This window comes from Ptychodera flava, chromosome 9 (assembly GCF_041260155.1).
Source record: "Ptychodera flava strain L36383 chromosome 9, AS_Pfla_20210202, whole genome shotgun sequence".
In the NCBI taxonomy this organism is placed as follows: Eukaryota; Metazoa; Hemichordata; class Enteropneusta; family Ptychoderidae; genus Ptychodera; species Ptychodera flava.
The window spans coordinates 35,050,968-35,075,505 of record NC_091936.1 but is presented as its reverse complement, the minus strand read 5'-3'; the positions used below and the strand labels follow the sequence as shown (position 1 = coordinate 35,075,505).

The 24,538-nt window shown below is 38.6% G+C and overlaps 1 protein-coding gene and 1 long non-coding RNA gene across 7 annotated transcripts in view; one reads left to right on the top strand and one right to left on the bottom strand.

The window, feature by feature from the left end:
- Positions 1 to 24,538, bottom strand: part of LOC139140825 (uncharacterized) — a 92,214-nt gene that overhangs the window by 52,897 nt on the left and 14,779 nt on the right. The window lies entirely within an intron of this gene.
- LOC139139668 (uncharacterized) lies at positions 12,855 to 15,256 on the top strand. The gene is made up of 3 exons (XR_011553859.1): positions 12,855 to 13,624; positions 13,910 to 14,063; positions 14,515 to 15,256. It is a non-coding gene; the product is annotated as an uncharacterized lncRNA (long non-coding RNA).

Below are 24,538 nucleotides of genomic sequence, written 5' to 3'. Positions count from 1 at the left end.
TGGTGCGAGCAGGCCTATCCGACACACTCACGCACCTTGGCAGTAAAGCCAATCCAGCGAAAGTTGGCTTGAAGTCTTAATAGTGCACCGCTAAGATTAACACTGAGGTTTATGGTTTGTTTTGTTTTTTGTTATTTTCCTTTTCCTTTTTTGTCACGTGATGAAATTGGTAAAACACTGCTGCCATTGCAGATGAACGAGGTGGAAGTCAGCTGCTCTTCAAAGATAACAGAGGTGACGAGAGTCGTGCCTTCCTAGATCCTTCGAAAACTAAAAATAAGTTTGCCTACAACACAGAAGATAGTAATTTATCCCTTAATTTGTTAGATGAAAATAGAACAGAAGTCATGGTTTTAATCTTTTCATGAAGGAGTGCAGGTGCAATGTGTATTTTTCATCGCTGTTGGGGTAAAGGCGATTTGTGTGGCCGAGTTGAGCGCCCGTATGAGGAAACAGAGTAAATCGGCGATTCATACCGCGATCGTTGACACTAATTCTGGTTTAAAAATTAAACAGAGGACATCAAGCAAATACTCAGAGAGCAATCATGAAATTTGCTGACTATCTCAAATAAAATTGAGTCGCGTAATTCTAATAACTCGACGGAAAATATCTACAGACATAAGAATCACGCGGTCCGGTCAGTTTTGTTTCCCTGAGGTTTTCAATCAATTATTTGCACGGTAATTCCAGTAATATAATGACATCGTTTTTGAAATATTTGCAAGATAAAGAATTTTTCCGTAGTGTTTTGACGATTTCTGGGGTTGCAGCGCTGTCATTACAGCACTTTCACGTCTAGATTCGACACGAACATGGTCGGATGAGCCTACACTCCATGGAATGCTATCAATAACGACCATTGTCAATGTTATTTAGTTCATCATGCAGAGTGCCATCTCTGCTTGAAAATACCAGGGTGTCTTGAAATACAATTTACATAAAGCTCCTGATATTTTGACTTGCCTGAAACTATCCGCGAAAGTGTTAAACAAGTCAGTTCATAAAACAATTATCAGAAAGCCAGTGTCCATCATTGGCCCAGTTGATGACGTCATGAAAAGACGAAACTGTTATCGGAAATTTTCCTTGTTTTTAGCTTGTTTTCCAAAACCCTATTCCCATCTTAATCCATCACGGATTCGCCTTTGCTACACTCAGTCTTTTTACCTATTATCCCTATTTTGAAATGCAGAGGTCAAGCTCTGCTATAGAAAATAATTTTTGGTTGTACCAAATGATGATGCTGGGGGGTTTAGATCAGTTTTCCCTTTGCCAGTATGCTAGAGTTCTCCTAGGCGCTGTTTCACTGCCCTAAAGAACTTCCCACTTTACTTCGACCGATGTGCTCTCTGCGTTGTTGTGCATCCCGCGTGTACGTCGAGGATTCTCACGGTATGACTCATACGCTAATTAAAACGTCGGCACCATCAAGTCCTCCGGGGCTATGTGTCAGCTCAACCAATCGATGGAGTCTACGTCCGGGGCGCTTTGTTCGCTCTCAACGATCAAGCGAAGTAAAAAGGTGTACAAGAAACTGATTTTGGAAAGTGCAAAGCATGACAATAGCAGGAACCTCTTCTTTTGCATTTCTATCCCTATTTCCCCATGTAGTTTCAACCAAACCTTGTACTAAATGAATAGCCTTGGATAAGTTATTGGCGGAAGAAGGTTAGGTTGTACACACGTCGATCGATGAACCATGAGAAGCGCATATTTTGAGATACGCGATCTCAGGGAAGGTTGTAGCCATCTCATCGTCTGCTCATCCGGGTACTCGACTGTCATTGTGCTTCCAAGTTTCATTTATTGCTGTTCTGCTTGAGATTTATAGGTCTGTAAATTCGTCCTGACACGAAATTCTAGCACTGTGTAACATCAGGCAGAATTTTCATTTGTGTTTCTTGTAACTTCAAAGAGACGATTTTTATCTACAGTAGGCACATCGTCGCTTCAACAGAGTATAAACTGCGCATTCGCAGTTTTACTCTGCGTGCAGTAAAGTTGTATCCTTACTTTATGGATTGACTTAACATGCTTGTTTGTGAATTCTGCATGACTTGAATTGGCCGAACTTTCGATCAGAAAGGTTAAACGTGTGAGTAGAAGAGTCAAAGAATTAATGGAAATATAATAAGAAATTGGAAAACTCGATGCCGAAAAAACCATCTCGATTGAATTGATAGTTCGTGTCTCGTGTTACTGTGCTGTACAGGCGATTAGTTTGTTTGGTTTACACCTGGGCAGATTTCAAGTACGATAATTGGATGAAGCGATATTGGGCAACTTCTATCGTAAATTAACAGAAGAGAACACCATTATTTTCAAATTTTCATTTTTTCCTTCGCATAAATAAAGTAGGAACGATCGAGCAATTACTTTCGCGGTTCGTCAGTCCTATCTTTCACCATATCTGTAATTACATGACTGTGTAACAATAGGCACCTTCAGGATGACGTCATAGTATGACTTTTTTAGTTTTAAGATCTGTTTTAATCTTCACTCTTCATGTTTAGTCCCAATGTAGCCGGCTCATATTATTTTGACCATGGAAACCTCACCAATGTTTCCCTAACATAATTGAATACTCGATGTCTATCAACGATTCGTTCCTTGGTGGCATACATCCAGGGCATTGAAAAAGCTGGCTAATTGGAATTCCTATGATCTGATGTGAATACTTAAATGGTATAGACACCTTGTGTTTAACATGTTGGATCCCCGTATTCAGTATGGTCGTACTTTACCCAACAACCTGGGCCAGGACCTGGATCGTGCCCTGTCTGCTATAGTAGTCTGCACCATCATTCCTCTGGTCAGCGAAGGACGCGCGGCAAATCTATCAAAGATGCAGCTTAAAAACTGTTATCGCACCCTGCAAAGGCGAGCAACAGTGCATCAGGCTTTGAGAAAGTACCGTCCGACCAGGGGAAAGTTGAGACAACACGATATGGGATCCTTAGCGCGATATTACGATCTAAATCTGATCACCATTAATTTTGTGTTTGACGATCGCTTCGTGAGCCTTGTGACATTTATGCCGCGTAAAACCTATCAGGCGACTGTCGTATTTTATAACGCTGAACTCTGAAGTAGGTTGACACTTTCTCTGTTTATGTAAACGTGAGAATACCTGATAACCTTTCTGAACTCAAGCATCGTGTGTGTGTGTGTGTGTGTGTGTGTGTGTGTGTGTGTGTGTGTGTGTGTGTGTGTATGTATGTATGTAATACAGTATGTTTATATATGTATATACATATATATATATATATATATATATATATATATATATATATATATATATATATTTAGAATAATCAGACAGAAGATGGCAAGAAGCATGAAACTTAAGTAATAGATATTATTACTTTGTACTTGAAGTAGTTTGTGTTATTATTTATAACGCTATGCCTTCCGCATCGAGCGCTGTAATTTCCCACGAGGACATCTGTATACTTCGATATATATAATATATATATATATATATATATATATATATATATATATATATATATATATATATATATATATATAGCAGGTATGTGTGTACATATTTAGAGATAGATAATATACATGTATAGTTATATATAGTTATAAAGCTCGTCGTGGATTTAGTAAAAACATTCACATGCAGCAATTTACGTCAGCTGCGTCCTTCTCACATTTATGATGTCCTGAAATGAATGTGAATTAAACAAGGTGAGATGATTTCAATCATCCGGTCCGCACGGCTTGGCCATGTTGGTTTGGTCAGCGTAAGGTCACCGTCTCCCTGGTTTTGAGGGAGGGTCTCTTGCCCAAGAAAACACCCTTGGTTTAAGAGAATTAGTATTTCTAAAAGCATTTTTTTAAATTTAACTGTGCTGATAAGCTTTTGCAACTTGCAGGAGAAATCAATTGCGAAAGACAGACAATGTACTTATTATAATGACTGTGAAAACTTTGCAAAACTCTGCGTGGACAAGAAAGAAAGTAAGCAAGTCATTGTTACCCGAAAACTTTTTTCTTGGTCGCAAATTTAAAAAAAATTACGAACTTCATATAAATTCAAAAGTGACATGTAGAGCACGAACTACGAGTTTCGTCAATCACATTGGTGAAAGGCGGTTACTGTTATGAAACGTCCCTTGACTTGGCAAGGTCATTTTTGTTGATAGTCAGATAATGGCATAATACTCGGAATCAAGGGACAAAATGTGAATGCATTACAAGATTTCTCGGGAAGACGGAAGACACCGTGGTAAATGCCTGAGAGGACATAGCACACGCCACACGTGATCATGTCGCAAAATTCTTTCTCGTAGACAAGGGATCGTGATATTCTCTGTACTGTTAAGGCGTGACATCGGATCGAACACTCAAGATAGACTGATGGACGTTGTGCCGTCCGACGCGACACCAGATACTGCCGGCAGATGTTACATGGGACGGCGATAGCTACCGAAGATTTCACAATAATTATCGGCGCTGAGAATAAATAGAACGTGAAAGGGCAATGCCCGCGAGTGGAAGAGTCAAATTCTCTACACGTTCTATCCATATTAATCAACCATGGCGGTGTCGCAACGAAACCCCAAGATCAAAACATAGCATTCATTTGATGAACTAAACATACAGAGATCATAAATCATCGGAGAAGGAATATGTGACGTCGGAAAGACTGTGACGTCATCCCTTCCCTTGAATTATATCAATAACAATGGCGTAGGGGACGGACACCATCATCTGAACATTTCTAAAGTACTAATATTACATTGATTATCGATTATTTTGGAGCAGATTGTTATGAAAACATCCGGAAGGCGACTGTCAACTTCTTCCTCATTATTTTTGAAAAAAATGACAGTACACGTTGCCCGGAATGTTGTTTCTGGGTATCCTGATCGAGGAGGACAGAGAGTCATGGCACAATCATCGGCACCAAGAATTCGCTATAACCATCGCTCTTCGTGACATGATATCGTTGCAGGTACCGTAACAATTTCTAGGTAAAACAACTTTGCCAGTTACTTTGCCGATTTAACCCAACTTTAAGGGTATCACAAAACATGTATGTATTCTGGTCATTTTTATACGCCCCAAAACGCAAGGCAAAACGTGTTAAACATGAAAGGATCTGATAATTGGGCTTGGCAATGCGCGATTCGTCATGCGAAGGAGTGATTCAATATTCAGTGCGTGTTAAACTTCAGCAACATGGTTGAAAAGAGAGAGTAGAAGTGTGTATCTTCAAAATGTCGGCTAAAACAGGTCTTGAATCCGTTACAACAAAACACATGACGTGTCACGGACAGTGGCAGTCTCGCTTCTGCTATCCAGTGCAAATAATAAGCTTTGTCATTTTATAGTCTACAGCAATAACGTGGCCGCACGTTTCGACGACAGTGAAAGAGTAAGAACTGCGCCAGCTCTCTGCGCTTCTTGAGTCCCTCAGGCTACTCCTAGCCTCGACCCTGCTTTGCTCAAACAGTCAATGCTTGTAAATTTGATAAAAACGGCCATTATTTTGCTCTGTAAATGTGAACATTTCGTTATTCTTCTGCCTAAAGTATGTTGATACGTAACCCCTGAAAACACAACACATTGTGTTCAATATGCTACGTCACTGCTGACAAATTCACCTGTCAACAATGCCATCGGACATCGCACACATACAGGCTGTGTTGTAAGGCTAGCCTCCAAGCACTTCGCCCTGATTTCAAGAGTACACCGATGGACTGTACTTTATAGGAAGAACAAGAATGATTAAATAGTGCATAAAAAGTACAGATAATAGAGCTTTCTGCACTGGAATCGCTCAACAGGATATCCTGTCTATAGACTTATATGTAAGTGATGTGCGTGATTCCATAACAAGACAATCTAGGAAAGGTGCCGAATATGGAAGATAGGAGATCAGACTATTCCAACGGTTTATCGTGGTTTTTGATCACTCACTACGTGCCAGATTGCCCGTAGCATAGGTATCCAGCCGCGTACCAAATTAACACTCAGCCTGCTGGTGTCTGACATTTTCAGTGGAACACGGTCCCTCTATAGATAGAGGGACTGTGAGTGGAATCATCAATCAGCCGCCAATATGGAGGAAGATATAGAGGTGTAAACAAACAAACAAAAAAACAAACAAGATATAATAAAAGTACAGAAAGAGTAAATTTAGCTTTTCGCGAGAATACTTATGGAGGGAGTGAAATCAATAAATATATTTTTGAAATTTTTACTTTCCGATGTATGACAAACACTTAACAAAACCTGGAAAAGAGCCTTCATCATAAAAACAGGGATTTGTCACCTAGCATATAAGGGGGAAACAGTAGTCGGAACTGCGCCTGTGTGAGTTTCTCGTTTACAATGTATTTCATACACGATATCTAGATGCACCTCATCATTATGGTTGCAACATTTAAATTATACGATGTAGATTAAAACAGACATGTTTTAACTTTTATCAATCACCATCGTACTTTGGATGCAGCGTTGCCATTGGTCGTATGGGTCCCATACGACCCTTGAGCGCAGTACCGACCACTGTGTCCCTTTAATGCGAACCGATTGGCCCAACCCATCGCTTCGAAAACAGGTGCATAATTAAATTAAAAATCTTTATTGAGAATTTCTCTTCCCACAGCATCTCTGTTCTTGGATGAAAGCGGTATTGATGCAGGCAGGAGAGAGACATTGGACGAGATAGCCGATGATTTCATCGAGTTTTACCACCTGCAGACCTGGAGGGCATTCCCGTATTGAAATGGCTATGCACGGATTCCTTGAAATGTACCACTCCGATGAAACGTGACAAGGATAATTTGGAATCAAACACACAACATCAATAAGGGACTAAAACTAAGGTTAAGTTATCAAAGATAAAGGCCAAGGCAAAATCTCAGCCTCTTGGATGCTCAACCAGGCTGTAGAACTATACTCCGTCATCATTCGCAATATATTTTCATTGTGTAAGCTTAATTTCAAAGCCTCTTCAGCACGGTAGTAAACCGTTCATTGTTCTACGGGTGTTGTCAACCCGAAGGAAAGTACTTCAAAAAACTCGTCTTCCGTTTGGTGCATATGTATGCTGAAGCGATGTTACGGGAGTGACATGCAAATACCTCACTGAAAGTTTCTTATAGTTTTCTTACGGTTATTTCCGAAATGTATCACACTGTTTCTTCCCTCATTAACGCTGTTCATTTTAAAAATAGAGATCTAACATTTCGAAATCACGATGACATAAACAAGATGTACATGAAGGCATGTTGTTCCAGAGGGTTATACATAGTCCGGCATGCGATTGGTGCGACCTTTAACCCTTGACCTGGATAGGGTCGTGATCTCGCCAGCAAGCGAACGAGTGGGAATCTCGTCCCCAGTGGGAAGGTAATGCGGCGCGATGTACGGCAATTAACCTACAGGATTCTGTACTTGAATTTTCAGCTATTTAATATTAAAAGAGATCGGAAATGTGCCAGCGTTTAAAAAATTTCGATTTTGGGGGTTACCTTGTCTTCTGATCATTCGCATTTATAGAATTGTTTTAGGAGGACCGAATGTGAATTAATGTTTATGTTGAAATTCATCTCAGATTCGGAAAATGAAGGGAAGAATTTTACAATCTTATACCGTTCCTCGTCACATGGCAAATGTAACTGCGTGACATTTGAATTTTTTTTGAATTTATGGTATTCATCAGATCATTTTAGATCTATGCTGCTATTAAAGTATTAAAGTATACAAGCCGGTTTCGCACAACTTCAAATTCCCATTTTCCTTTATCTGTACAGGAAATAGCTAATCTGTTTTTATGAATTGAAATTAATTTTATACATATATATATATATATATATATATATATATATATATATAATTTTAAATAAATATATAATTTTAAATAAATCCAATCAAAACGCAGACCTGCATGCTACTCAAAGAAGAGAATGAAGCAGAATCTTCACAGTCAGTTCAAACCCGCTGTTAGTCTCAGGTGTCACGGGCACAACAGCAAATTTCGAGACAGATAATCCAAGCCAGATATTATTGATATTTAATACACACTGTGCCATCGACCCTGGTCTGTGATTGTGCACATGAATAAGATGGAACATGGCTAAATGTCACTTGAACAACACAGTTATTTTCCACTGTGTAACCTCATTGTCATGGGTGACCCAAGTGCATGGGGGTGGAGTGCCCTTTTGACAAAAGTTAGCCGGCCTCCGGACGGGTGACTCCCGCGAAGATCATTTATTTACCCCATAAGTTTCAAAATGGGCCCTCAAAGTGGGTAGGCCAAAAGAATATTGCAAAAGTTTGAGAGTATCTGTCCCCTGTGTGCATTCTACCTGAGACAATAAATAGCAATGCAATGATCAAAATATGTAATCATGGCAACATGCATTCTGAGCGGAGAAAGTAAATGGCTCGTTGAAACTTCAGCCATGATATCCGATCCCTTTTACAAGGCTTGTATTCTATTTCAATATTTACATACATTTTGATACTCGCTGTCAGCAAACGAATCCTTTGCAATATTGAAACCCCGACTGGTGTCATGATGATTTCAGTAAGTAGAGCGATAAAACTGAGGTTTCTGTGTGCCACATTACTCATATAAATACATCGCTCTATTGGGATGAGCAAAGCTTTCAGAGGATACCCATGTAAGTGACAAGCAAAGACTGACGATAATGAATGCCTTTCGACTTTCGACCGATGGTAACATTGCTTGCCAACGGTCTATGATTACAAGTATTAACCTTCATACGAAACGAAACCTATTTCCACAGTTTCGGTACATTCTCGTCGTTCTCTGTTAACACTCTCCGACGGGGGACAAATTTCACCCATTCTCTGCTGGCTAGGCTGTGATGTGTTGGGAAAAATCACTAGATACAGGGGTGATCCCGTAGCAAATGATAACATTGAATCTTTGCCAAGAGACAACATATACTTTTATTTCGGGGCGAGATATATGAAGTCGGTGCTAAACTCAGATATTGTTCATCTTTTACGGCTGTCAATGTCTTTCTGCATGAAAACCCCTACTTTGACAGCGGCATTCTGATGTCGACGCACTTCTGCCGATCGGGATGTTGGCATACCGTCTGCACGAAAATGACACAGATATGGACAACCAAAGTAAATGACACGCTTTACGTAAACGACAGGATTAAGCGAAATTGTATATGAGGACTGATACTAGATACAACGCCGTCACAAAACACTCCGATTAAAGTTAACCCGGATCGATCGATAAGACTTGAAAAAAGAGCATTATCGACGAAAATCAATCACCAAATCGAGAAATTTGGGTTCAGCGCATGAGTTGCGAAATTACTTTGAATAAACCCTTTAATATTTAAAATTCCAATTTGAGAACCAAATCAGGTGTTCATTTCTAAATGTGATCAAAGCAAGACCTGCCTACGCTATGATGACGTATCTTTTGTACGTCAGGAGAGCGGCTTTCCGGTCTGCGGCTTGTCATTGCTCTGGGTGGATATGTTTGTTGTACGTGTAGCGTGTACCTGCGGCGTGTACCCTTCCTCGAATGGGAAACGCTCGAGGGCGCGTGCGCAGCTGAAGGTAATTCTTCTTCGGATGAGGAAAGTTCCCCCGGCCCCCGGGGGAAAGTGCGAACGAGAAATCGTGTTTGTGCCGATGGCCGTAATGTCGGCCGGCCACGATGTCGCGTTGGCGCCTTGCAGAATACAAGTAACGAAATATCATGCGTGACAATGCTGTGCATACTGGCTGCATTTTGTGCGCCTTTCCGGTGGCGGACAACTAACAACTGGATAACAGAGTTGTCAAGCGACCATAAGTGACAAAACACAAACCGATTAATATTTGATAAGCGCAAAACCAGAACAATTGCGGTAACAGCTGTCGCGTGCAGATCACTTCACTTTCAATGGAGAGGTCGAGGGTGAAACGAGTCCATAAATTCGCAAAGATTTGTCAGCAAGTGATCAAAAATAAGTGACCAGCTCTCAACGAAATGTCTCAAATTAACGAACGTTGCCGGCAATTTTGTGATAAAAAAATGAAGGCAATGCCTTTATCGATTCACGGCTACAAAAGAGATCTCGGCGAACAGCGTCGAGTGCGTCTGAATGGGACACTAACAGACTCAAAATAATTCCGTTAATATTTGTCTTATCGTATATTTAAAAGAATGGAACTGCATTAATCCTTATCGTGTTACCCTTTTCACTTAATGTTGTACATTCACGCAGGTCGTACATTACTAAGTCCGGCGAGGAAACGTTCAATATCTTTCATGAAGTTTAACCCTTTGAGCGCCAAAATCAATTTTTGTCGCCTCAATAAAATATATCCATTCAATTGTTTTCAGATTTTTACGAAAAGTTTGACAAAAAATTGTAACCAATTAAATATGGTGTCCATTTGGTCAAAAAGAATTTAAAAAATTAAGAAAAATTCATAAAAATTGGGAAAATGTTACATTAAAATTTTGGTGGGAAAAATGACACCACTCAAAGGGTTAAAATTTATGTATTTTATATACCTCCATTTTCGTTCCACGTTAACTATTATAGTATTATACATACAAACAAAGCCAAGAACCGCGCGGACCTGAAATTTGCTATAATGCGCTGAATTTGTTACTTTTAAAAATACTTCTACAGCGACTGCCAGGACCTATTTCCACGTAGCGTCCGACGTCGCGCATAAATACACTCACAGAATGTGTTGAGTTTTTACCCCGCGCTTTAACCGACCACTCTCGAGTAGTTCAGGGGAAAATTTAATAACACAGAGAATGAAAGGAGATCTAGTCAGCTGCTGTTTCGGTGGCAGATGTAAGCACGATAAACACCGCCAATTTCCATTAGCTTCACAATGGTCTCCGTGCATGACGGCATATCGATCGTTCGCCGTAGCGCCGGAATGACAGTCAAAATTTCCACATAATCCAACCTTTTCAAGACACCTTCAATTAATGGAAAAGAAAGAAGGAGAGAGGGGAGAATATTCCCTGATACTGGAAATTGCAATTCTCTACTGAAAAGTATCCAGTGATGTCAATGGAAAGACTTAGTAGAAGATCTTCCCTATATACCGGAATTTCTTCCATGCTGGATATTTTAATTACAAGAGGGGTGATACATCAACCATGTCAGCTGCCACACTATTGATTTTATTGTGTCGTTTTCCAAATGAAACATACAAACAATTCACATCACTAGGGAATTAAATTCAACATTTTACGAATCCGGTTAGAGACAATGTAAAATCCCCCTTTCCACGCCAATTGCTAGGCGTATAATCGTATTTATTCCCAAAAGGCACGCAGAGTATAGCTGCAGCCGCTTGATATTTTCAAGTTGTTTCTGGGTACTCTTGTTCTATTTATAAACTATATAATCCAGCACCGCGTGGTTTTTAGATTTTTTTTTAGTCTGTTTTGCAAGCCTCGTTATCGATGTCGGATGGATTCAGCGTCCGGACCGAAACACATACATTGACTGTGTCGAATATCATGTACCCGATTATTTGACGCTCGACACTTGCTGGACAACTCACGGTGTTTCAGACGGTAGAAGGGCATTCCTATTTCAACCTGACTGTCAACAAAATGCTGACACTGATTATAACTATGTAACTCTTTGGTAGAGCAGTTACCCAATTTATTTTCGTAGGTGTATAATACACGTACTCGAGGCGACACGTGGGCTTACAAGAAACGAGCTCATCGTATAAAAGATGTAGAGATCGTAGCATTGGCGGTACTAAAAAAACGGGAAAAGGAGCATTGCGCTTCGTAAATTTATGATAATCTTGCTATGAGAAAATTTAGTTCAATACAAGAAAATGTCAAAGTCCCAATCTTCCATTATTGAATTCCATAAAAAGTATTGGAATTTTTGCCACAAGGCGTAAGGTGAAGTTAAACGTCGACTTTGGTATCAAACTTTAATATGTGAATTTCTGAAAAGGTTGTGCATGTTTTCGCTTGACAATATTAATAAAACTCTGAGTGTACGGACGGAATTTTAAGCATCACTTCTTCTTTCCTATGCTAGATTGCCTTATAAAATAGTCATGAGCGGAAGAAAGATGATTCGTGGCTAACAGTTCCCAAATACAGCTATATTTGTTATTTTTTTAAATGACTTTATATTAAGGATTGAAATCGTATGATACTGAGTAGCTGTGTGCCGTACATCACGTGTGATCCTTGACCATCGCTTTCCTCCTAAGAAAGTTCGCCCTCTATATTGAGAAAATGCCCAGGATTCAAAATCAAGGTGTGACGATGATTGGGTTGAACGAACGTCAAGTTGATTCGTTCAGTGAGTCATATCTCTGAAATAAACATCTGTGGCCAGCCTTTTCTCAAATCAAAACTCAGGTCAGCCATGAACATTTTTTCTATAACTCGTCGATTTTTTAAACGATAATAATACAGAAACAAAGACGTCCGTACATGTAGGTATAAGAAAGTAAAGGTGTATGCAAATTGTAATATTCACGTCTGGTTCCATTCCTCAATGGAAGATGTCTAAAGGGAGGTGGTCGTCGGAACTCTGCTCAAAGGTTGCCAGAGACCTCTACGACCGATGTAAATACTGTATCTAGGGTATGTTGGCGATTGATGAAAGTTGAAACATGCTTGTTGGCAATGAATATCGTAAAATATACATGTTGCAGCTATGTTGAAGTGATGCATATAGATATCATGCATGAAATACATTGTTTATAAACAGGAGAGTCGCACACGCGCAGTTCTGACGACCACCCCCCTTTTAAGCGAAGCTAAAAATTCATACATCCGTTTAAATTACAATCTCTGTCGGACAAATTTGGTATTGAGTTAAAACTACGAACGATCATCTTGTATCAGGAATGTAAAATATTGCTCGATTATTAAAACGAAATGAAGTTGATCGTTCCTTTGCTTTGGAAAAACGAAATACTGAGATTGGCTGCGGCGACATCATGCCGAAAGTGGGACACGATTTGATGTGACAAATGGTATACGGAAATTAAAGCCAGTGATTCGATGTGCTGATTATGAGATACAGAGCGGTATATTTGGCGCTGTATGTTCTGCTCACTTGTCCTGCTTTGAAACAAATTCCAAATAAACTAGCTGCATTAAACTTGTAATGGTTTCAGACACCGTATAATTTGAAGTGATCATAATTTTCCCTCCTATTTCTGTCTTACGGACCTTTCTTAATGCAGATTGGATTAGGTAGTCACCTTGTCACGAGGCTGATGTGTTCTGCGTTATTCTTTTTGACAAGCAAGCTAAAAATCCGACACATGATACGCGTTGTGAGTTCACGAACTATACAGATATTAAAACGAATGACAATTCGCCATGCTTGGCCAGACAGAACTGCCTGTCTAATATGATATTGCTGCGAGTCACAAGCATGAGAAATAAAATATGAACAGTTACAAGCCATACACTGTATGACAGTTACTATCAGCAACCGTACGTATGACACAGCAAGATATAGGAATTTACAAGAGCTGTCTCGAATTGAATATATTTATTTAATTTTCGTTACTCGTTACGTTTGCAGGGACTACGAAAGACGTCAATGACTTCAAAATGCATGACCACGTTGCTCGACTGTCAGATACACAACTAGTGCGTATACAAATTCAATTATTTATATATATATATATATATATATATATATATATATATATATATATATATATAAATATATATATATATATATATATATATATATATATATATATAATTATATATATAAATTGATGTACATGTATGTATGCATGTGTTTGTATTTACATGTGTTTTTGTTAAATCCTTCGTCTTTGAATTGATTTTCAAAGGAGCGATTGAAGAAATTTACAAGACTGAACACTGACCTTGATATTGAAGAAAACCAATTATTTGTCGTTTCAGACATGGAAAGACTCACTTTGCCTTATTCGTGATCGAATGAAAGTATCACAATAGTTGCATTTTCTTATTGTTATCGGAAATATTCGACGACACAATAAACGGGGGCTAAAAAGAGGACGAAATATGTGCTGGAAGAACAGGATAAGAACACATTGTAAGCATGAAAACCGTACACATCGTCGTTCCTCGCAATGTAGCTGCTATAAGAACACAAAATTCGTTTAAAAGTGTCTTCATTTTTTCATCGCCAGACTTTTAGTAAAATTACAAACACCAACCAGTTAGTCATCGTATTTGGCAGGACATGTCTTCTGTCCGATAACCATGACCCCTGACCTCCAGAGTAGCGTGTTTTAAAATGCATGTGGTATGAAGACTGCAAGCTGGCGTTTTGAAGAAGTTGATGCATTCATTTGTGCTAAGTAATGTTGTTTCTGCATGCGACAAATAAAGGCATATTATATATATATATATATATATATATATATATATATATATATATATATATATATATATATATATATATATATATATTTATATATATTTATATATATATGGCGATATATATATATATATATATATATATATCCTTTGAATATTTACAGCAGTGGTATCGCAGCGGAGACCGAACTACGCTTTCAACATCGCACTCAACGAAGCTGAAACGTATCGGAGTTGGCGTTATCGCAAATTCATTTGCCGCGTGGCAGACCTTGTGTTTCGTGGTAAGAACTGTGGAAATATCTCAAAATAAAGGAGCATTTCAAGTATGTGTAAAACAATTCTCTCATAACTTCGGTATCAAGAATAAAAATCGACGGTCATCGTGCAAAGTTTCGTACTAGATCTGAAACATAACAATCTTCCTCATACAGTTGAACACTATTTTGAGATTCCAAAGCACTCGTATCCAACACGATTAACACAAGTTGAAAATTTTCGTATTCCAGGCTCAAATTTTACAATTTCACAACATAACATTAGGTATGCAGCTGTGAAACACTGGAATTCGCTGCCTGACTATCTCAAACAATTGTCAAGTAGACAAGTTTTCAAGTCTGCATTGAAACATCACTTACTGAATTTACATTAAATCTGTGTTTGTTTCTATCCTCCATCACACTTAAGCTTGTACCGAATAGTTATTAGTATACTCACGGGCCATGAACTCGACTAGTCCTTTTAGACTATTTTCATGGCCCCCACCAGATTTTACAATATTGCAATGTTCTTTTCTTTTCTTTGACTTTGTACAATTTCAGTAATACACAGTTTTCTGATAATTTTCATTATTGTACATACTGTGAAGCATCTGGTGAAATAAAGCATTCATTCATTCATTCAAAATATCTAGTATTTACCGGTATATGAAACTCAAAATGCCGCCATCCCTGTGTTAACTCTACCGGGATATCTAGCTTTATTTTCAATTTTCTAAAAACTAACACGGTGAAAATTTTTCTGACACCATGAGCTTTAAAATGAGCCCCCACAAGCGATAGACCAGAACATTATTCCAAAAATTTGAGCCCCAAAATATCTGTCCCTGAGGTGCGTTCTACCTGTCCTTAATGTTTGCAGTTCTTGTTCATCATTGCCAAGTGTATGAGTTTGTACTTGTTCACAAGAATGTCTTTACTGTTGGACTCACAGTGTTCGTTTTTCAATGAAAACAGTCTGACAATGACAATGCTGCAATGTCGCAACGATGGATTAACAATTAAAGGTACAACAATTCCAAAGTCACATTCCGGGACTCGTCGTACGTTACGCTCGGTAACCGTAAATTTGCGTCATCCATATATGGTACAATTAAAAGAAGCGTGGTTACTACATGGAACGTCAACACTATAAACAGTTTTGGCGGCGAATTTTTCGCTTGGCCCAAAAGTGAAAATCAATGATTGCTTGGGATAGACTTGAGTAATACTGACTGTGTTCCTCTAAGATTTGACTTCAATAGAATTGGATGGTTTTAGCCATGGCGTACAGGGACAGTGTTTTACATATTCAAACAAATGAATATTATGTATATAAACTATAAACTATTATCTTAATATTGTGCGTTATCATCATCAGTGTGTGTCAGTTTATCATTTTCGAAGTCGATCACGTGACTATGCTTAAAGGAAGGCGGTCGTCGGAACTGCGCGCGTGCGACGTTCTTGTTTACAAACAATGAATTTCATGTAAGATATCTAGATGCATCACTTCAACATAGCTGCAACATTAAACTTTTACGATTTCTACTGCTAACAAGCATGTTCAACTTTCATCAATTGCCAACGTACCCTAGATACAGTATTTACATCGGTCGCAGGGGTCCCTGGCAACCTTTAAGCAGAGTTCTGACGACCACCTCCCTTTAATCTATGCTTCAGGGAATCAAACCAAAACTGTTGGTAACTCAAAAAGAGAACGGCAGCCATACAATTAACCCATAAAGTACACCGGACAACCACTAAGAAATGAATGAACGAATTACATCACATTATTGAAAATAGTTCAATTCTAATTGTTAAAATTGTCGACCATTTAAAAGGAACACTCGCAAAATATAAAGAGACCGCATTTTAATCCACGGCAACATTTCAAAATCGATGTCAATTTCCTTTGGTGCCAGTCAGGAGCGCGTGTGCGCGGTTGATTGCCTACGTCATTACCCACAGGAAGCCGAAATTGCTGACAAAAAGTACATAATGCGCTATCTATGTCGTTTTGATTTTCATGCTTACCCTGACCTGCTCATAGCGTACTACAATAACAGTACTTTTCACGAAATGACGAAATCGACCTAATAGCCTCACACAAAGCCATGCAGGCGGCTATTATATTATCAGACCACCACTTTTCCGATTTTACATGAAATCGTACTGAACCTTGCATCGTTGATAAACCAGAAAGTCGTGCGCAGTTCAGTAAAGGATATCGTACTTTACTATTATCGATGATGCTTGGATACTGGCGCAAGACAATTGGTGACGGATACGTTTCACCGTCAGCTGTTGGTGTCATCTCTGACAATCAGATTCCACTCAGCAAGGAATTGGTACCTTTGTAAAGCTCTGTGAGTTCATACATGGGTCAAAAATCCACTGCACATCAACAGTTATGGATTGTGTGCTTTTTCTGTCTCTGTGTTACACTGTAGCCAAACTTGACTATCTTAAATGCGCATGTGCTACTGCTACGTCCATTTTTCCAATACCAGTGAAAGCGCAATTACATATTCGTATCTAAAACACAGGAGATCGCTTATCTGTACCGATGACGTCATCAATACACTGATTATTATCAATGGGAACTAGGTATACGTCATCATCGGTTGCCACCGATGAAAATGATGTTGTTTCTTTCCAAGCTTTCACCGTGACGGTGTAAGTTTATGAAGTTTAACATTTGTCTTTCCTAACAAACTGTGAAGGGCACATTAATATGTCATCATGATTACATCCAAGTTCCCCTTTATGCGTTTGTCGCTGTGAATGACGGAAGTGGGGTTGGTGTCATTATCTGTACGTCCTACATGTAAGTGAGAAAAAGCATTTTAGCAGTCCCGACGACAGAAATGTTGTGACATTTGCAACAATAGAGGAGTACATACGTGTTTGTGTGACAAAAAGGTAGTATTGAGTGTCATATTAATATTCCGATTTCCCCAAGCAGGGAGAAAAACTCCGTCTGTAAAATTGCATTTTGGGTGGAAGGACACGACACATATGTCAGCTGAATCTTCGCTACAGTCGTGATCGATTTAGCCGCCTTATTCCACATTCACTCGTTAAAGTTGAGAGCTGAAAAGAGTCACTGACACGGCGATAAGATATGTGCTTGCAGTATTTTCAATGCCATTCACAACGAGGTGGCTCTGCGTGCTGGTATTTCGTGCATTCGTTCAAAAGCCGACACAGCCATATAGACAAAGTGATGCACCGACCGCTTTTTCAATCTACACAGCCCACTTTCCCGACTTGTGATGCAGAGCAAACATTCCATAATCAAACTGATTCACGTCGTATGAATTTGCTGTCCTTGGCCCTTCAGACAGCACCTATGACCATACACACGTAAAACGTTGTAGAATTTCAACGTTTTGCAGATTTACCACGAAACGAAGGACGAGGCCCGTCTACCACAAATCTTGCAGGATGCTTCTATCACAGTATTTCCAAGGGCCATCGAAAATTACGTGTAGATCAATCATGTCCACCCTGAATAGTTTTTCACTTTCATGAGAAACTCTCGCGCGTGACCAATAATTTTATAAATTTCATGTTCGTACCTTTTGTCGGTTCTAGCAAAGTTAGTACCAATAAAGAAATCAAATAATACAATATATTGCTACGTAAGGCAGACACTTTTCGGGAAAGTTTACCCCTCTTCGCCGCTGCTACTGTTCTGTCTCCTCAAAGAACCTTTGATTTCCTTGACAACAATTCTCTGTATAATAAGAGGTATTCATCACTCATTTGCACATGATACGCTCAAAAGATGAATATTTGAAGTCAATTGTCCATTGTTATTGTTATTGTCTTTTGCTGTTGTTGTTGTTGCTGCTGCTGCTGCTGCTATACTACTGCTAATGATGGTCATGATTATGAGTGTTGTGATGGTAACAGTGTATACAGTATGTGTGTCTAAGTCAGGACATGCTCATATTTCAATGAATTGATGGCTTTGTTATTAACAAAGCAAGCTATAATAGTGGAACTAAAAACATCATAAAAGATCTTTTCTCTGATCATTATCTCTTGCATGTTTTCGATACGCAAGAAAAAATACAACTGACTGTATATTTTTTTCAAATGTCACCATAATTATAAACTATCACAACTCTTCCGAATCAGTACTTGACCATCCAGCGAAGTTACACCTCCGTTAGCGAAAAAGGCATTGTGGAAATGGAGACATTCTGGTTTTTTGATGTTGTTTATTCGAGTCAAAATGCACCGCTATAGCGAAGGCACAGTTATAATTCTTTGCACAGAGGTTTATTTTGACATGCTTGATGGGCAAACAGACAATAATAAAAACTAAACTACTCGACTTTGTGGGTTTTTGTCTTCGATATTGCCATCATAAAGTGCGGCAAGAAAAGACGGTTCCTTACCCTTTAAGTCTATAAACTGACTCCCAAAGAAAAGACTAAAAGTGGCACATCCCTGCTAAACAAATACTGTCTATTCTAAATTGATGGGCGATTGTCCAACTTTGGGCGGGAAAACAGAGCACACGACATGTAAAGACAACAACAAAACGCAAACAGCAATAATATGCATGCCTAATCTCGTAAACCAGTGAATGGGTCTACATATTGTCGACGTTCCGTTCCTGCGTCTTCTTTAGGTTTATGGTTGATAAAGTTTGCTATCATGAGAGCACTGTGAAAGGCAAAGTTACTGAAGTATGTGAATTTTGCTCTGCAGAGACGCACAGTATACAAATAAAATTTATGCTTATAGCCTTATAAAGATCCCGATTTAAAGGCAACATTTATCCTTCAAAGTATAGTACCAATAATAATATAGACCAGTTCTCTGTTAAGGTAAAGTGCGACGAATTCGGACGCGCACGCGGTTTATAGAACTTTTCTGCGCAGATTTAACTCCAGCCTGCCGCAAATTGGTTATTTGAAGCGCATGTATTTAACACCACCTGTCATTGTTGAAATTGCGCTTTTACCTAATTTTTTGACCCAGTCTCTTAGAACTACATGTGACCTATAACCTTGTCATATTTTGACCCCTAGGAAGCTGGTTTTTATTAAATATGAGCGAAATATGAACATTTCTGTCCCATTTATATGGCGCAAATTACCCATTCACCTGGAGATATTGTAAAAAATAGCGTGGTGACACCCTTTTATTAAAAGTGTAAACTAAATGATATTATGTCAGGATTTTATTCGCCAAGTTTGGTCAAAATGACACCAGTCAAAGCGACAGGAAGAAAGTTCGAAAATAATGTAGTGATTTAATTTCGATATCGTCATTTTGTAATCGATACTTATGTTAAAGTTTCTTTACAAACATCATGAAAATTATACATTCGATAGATATGGATCTTAAGTCTTGGTATTTATTGAAATTAACTCATTTGCTAAGCGTTTTATAATTGCTTTCTTTAGTTTAAGTGAATTATATCATTTTTATTTATTTCTAACGACGCCACTTTAACATCCGTTTCCATGGAAACGAGCGTGGTGACCCCCATTTTTTATTTCATTTTTGCATTTGCAAAACGTCCAAGAATATTTGTGCAAAGTTTCAAGAAAATGACACCACAACCTAATTTTGACGTAATTCGTAGTACTTCACCTTAAGTTTACTGGAATACAATTCCTAACACGATAAGAAATATTCAAAATAGAAATATTCTAAAGATTTAAAACAGATTACGAACAATTTCTTCCGAGTCAATATCAAACCAGTTGTAGAATATTGAAATACATTGTTCATGTACATATTTGTTTCCTATTTAGCTTATAAGCTTATGTAAACTTGATTTTCGACCTGAATCGATAGTGCTCAAACATAGCATCTTGTAAGCAATGTTTTCTATTTGTCTCTGAGATGAGAGGCTAGACTAGATTAGTTGACATCAGTTTTTAGCCTCTTTCCCATCTGTAATCTCTCTGTAATCTTCATGGAGTACACTTTCTGTCAAATTTTATATGGGAATGAACATTATTATTTATTTATTATTCCTTTTGTGCTACAGCTAAATTCGATTTTTATGTATGTTACTGAGTAAACGGCTTACAGACACGGTGTGTCTTTCTACTGTATATGTCAATTAAATTTTATAGAGAAGCTTTTAATGCGCAAATCTAGCACCAAGCTGTTCGATGTCCCAGTGTTCTACTTGTTATTGTGTTAAGAGGCTTAAATATTTTCACTGTACTTATATAATTTCACTGTCGGTATCTTTGTCATACTTTCCTTTAATCGCTGGTATTATTAAACAATGTACATGCTTGCAAGTGAATATTTTTTTCGGTGCATAAATGTCTATCGGGCTTAAGGTAGTTCGCGCCTCGAAAGTACAAGACTTAAACTTTTGATCAAACTTTCCTCAAGAAATCTTTCAACCATTCTCTTTCAAAATCAAAAACGAAAATCGGGGGTCACTGGACATATTTTGATACTAGAGAAACAAATTACCCAATATGTACCGATATTTGAAATTCAGAATGGCCGCCATCCCTGTGTTATCTCTATGGGGAAAATAAAATTCCCGATTTTCACAAAACTAAGCCGGCAAAAATTTTATTTAGAGCCTACTCCATAAACTTCAAAATGAACCCCCATAAGTAGTAGGCCAAAATACATATTGTAAAACTTTTAGAGTCCGAATATCTGTTCTCTAAAAGGAAAAATTATCTGCATGGGAATCTTATCACCTTCTGTCCGTTTATTGACGAAAGTCGAACCAATTTTTATTTTTTGCGAAATTTGACGTTTAGAGACGGACATGGAAAAACCATTCAACCCTATTTCAAAGTATATAAGCAGATCTTCCTTGCTGAAAACATTAGGTATCAACAAAACCCTGATGATGAGAGGGGAAACAGTAACCTTTTCGACCGGAATGATAAGAAGAATGGTTGAGCACACACCGGCACTTGCTTTAGATTTCTGACTAGGTTATCCCGAGGGTAGGATGTTGTGTTGTCGGCGTTTTATCGCATAACATTTACAGGGATGTGTAAAGAATAATTTCAGAAATGAACGACACCATCACAAGGCCAACGCACCTCAACGGTCGTATAGGCTCCAGCGGGGTTCAATATATGAACGATTGTGCAACAAGAAGGCACTGTCCAGCCTTAAACACGCCAATGACATATATCTTGATATTTGTACTGACCAATTATACCACAAGTCATTTTTCCTGACAATCACCAATCATCGTTTTCAAAAAATGAGCACCTGCATGTTTTTCAATTAATTTTATCGGGTAAATTTGAACACGCGGGGTTTACAATCATTGCCGGATGTTCACTATTCAAATCTTACTTTAAAAGCAGAAGGACCATACCAACAGACGTCGACTGTGATTGTGACAGCGATACAGACGTTCAAAGGCACAGGACCATTTCAGAAAAAGGACAAGACGATGAGGGGGGCAAGGCGATGGACTGTTTTGAGAGTTGGAAGCTTAATGTCATAAAATCACACTCTATGAGCAAGCTGTAATGAATTTCGTCAACCCTTAGCAACTGATACGGTTAAATCTGATCACATCTTGTACATCGCCACGTCAATTCTTCCATATTCATATTTTGTAGATGCTGATAACCGATTATGATATGATGAAATTTGAAAGTTATATTGTACTGATCTTGCAAGCGCTAATAAAAACAGTAGATTCGTGAAATTTCACTCTCCTGTTTAGAAGCAATTGTAAGACTAAGTAAATGCGTCGTAGTTATCGGAAGCTATTTTCCCCTCGTCAGGGAACCCTTTCTTTCAAAATTAACAATGCACATGATTTCTTGGCTGATCAAAGTCACTGTCACCGTGACATCATTTCCTTTCGTTCAGGCTGAATTTTCACATCCAACGAAATTGGCCTTGTGCAGTGCAAAAATATGTCTATGTATTGAATGTCCACACAGGACATGTAAATAGAAAAATAAATTAACCAAAATAAGTAAACAAACAAGTCGTCTTCGGGAAAGGCAAGATAATGACTCGGAGGCAGATACTTTACAACGACCACTCCACCGTGGTATGTTGGCTTATTCAAGGTCATTGTCAAATACAATTAGTGCCTAGATCTGTCGTCAGCCACTTGTACCGTCTGTAACTTATGGTAAGCCTGATCTCTTTAGTGCTTCAATAAGGTAGAATGCGACTCGGGACTGACATTAGGACTCTCAAATTTTTACAATACTTCTCTGATCTACCGCTTGGAGGCTCATTTTGAAGCTCATGGAATAAGAAAGACTTTCACCGTCATAGTTTTTTTTTGAAAATCGAAAATTTTATTTCCCCCAAAGAGTTAACACAGGATTGATGGCCATTTGGAATTTCAAATATCGGTTAATGTTAGGTACTTGGTTTCTCTTGTATGGTGACCCCCGATGTTTATTCTTGATCTGGCAAGGGAATGGTTGAATGTGTCATTGAGGAAAGTTTGAGCAAAAGTATTTCACTTTCGAGGCGCATACTGCCTTAAGTTATGTTAGCAGAATCCCACTACTCGTATTAACCATGGTAGACATAACTCAAAAAGTCAAACACCTCTTGACCTCTGGCCGCTCTCTATGGCTCTTTTAGCCAACAAACCACAAATGGTACTATACGGGAAAACAGTGAAATGCAACCAATATGTACTTCTTCAGCAGCAAGGTCAGGGACAAGAAGCAGAAAATGCGATTCTTGGTCCGTTGTGAAATCCGAATAGCTAAACGAACGTTTACATGAAAAGTGGGAAGGTTTGGGTTGCAATTCACTGGAGGGCCATTAAACTTACATCTGTCACTGAACTGTTATCAAAATATCGACAGAGTGTCAAGGGTATTATTATATTTACTGATAGAACTTTCACCGGTGTAATCTTAATGGATGTTCGCGTTCCTGCGTGGCCTTGTTGTTTTAAAGCACCCCGGTCATATTTGAGATGCTTTCACTAACAAGCAGTATACTGAAGTGGGCGCCACATTGCGATATGCGATCTACACCCTTACCGAGTCGAGAGAGTGATAGCCGTTTAATCATCTCAGTCGCTCGCAATGACGCAAGTCAGCGCATATTGGCGCCCGCTTGCATAAAGTAAACACCTCCAAAGCAAAACAATCATGTGACTCGAATTAGACTTGACCTGCTACTCAGGTCGTGTGAGACTCTCGTTCGCGTTCTCTGTACGTTTGTCCGCTCGCAGCAAATCCCCCGGAGTGAACATCCCAATCACGAAACAGACAACTGCTCCCTCTAAACAAACACTTCAACGTAAAACACGGATAACTTAATCCCAATGATATCCATATCTTTATGCATAGGAAAAGCAAACAGGGTAGAATTTAAGCAAAGTTCACGTTAAGGACAGTTGGCAACTCTCTCTCCAACACAAAATACAGTTTTCCCCTTTTCACTTTCGAAAAAGCTAAAAGCATCATGGCTGAAAACTAAAATAAATTTAAGACACAGCATATACTATGAAACATGTGTCCAGGATGTTTTATGTAGGTCTTAAACTGACTTTCACAAGATAATTTTTCTCTTAAGTTAATAAAATCACTGTTGTAGATTCTTAAACCCCTCTCAGATTGAAAACGGAAACCGATAGGATGAATTGCGCATACCACAATGCATCATTGTCACATGGAGCTTGGACATTTATTTTTCTACGAAGGATGATGACTTTTCTGCCACGTCTGGTTAACCATTCGGAAAACGTTGAAAACTAATATCATGTTGATTTTCAATAAAAAAAATATTATTTCTTTTGGATTACACAGTCAGAATTTCAGAAAGTTCTTTGCTCCGTTGATTATTGCAGAACCTAAACTTTCGTCAACAAGAGTTTCTGCTATTTCATCTGAACTCTGTACGAACTGACGTACAATGGACAAAAAACACGATGTATGAGAGGCCGTTTCCTCCATACTGTATATCACTTTTC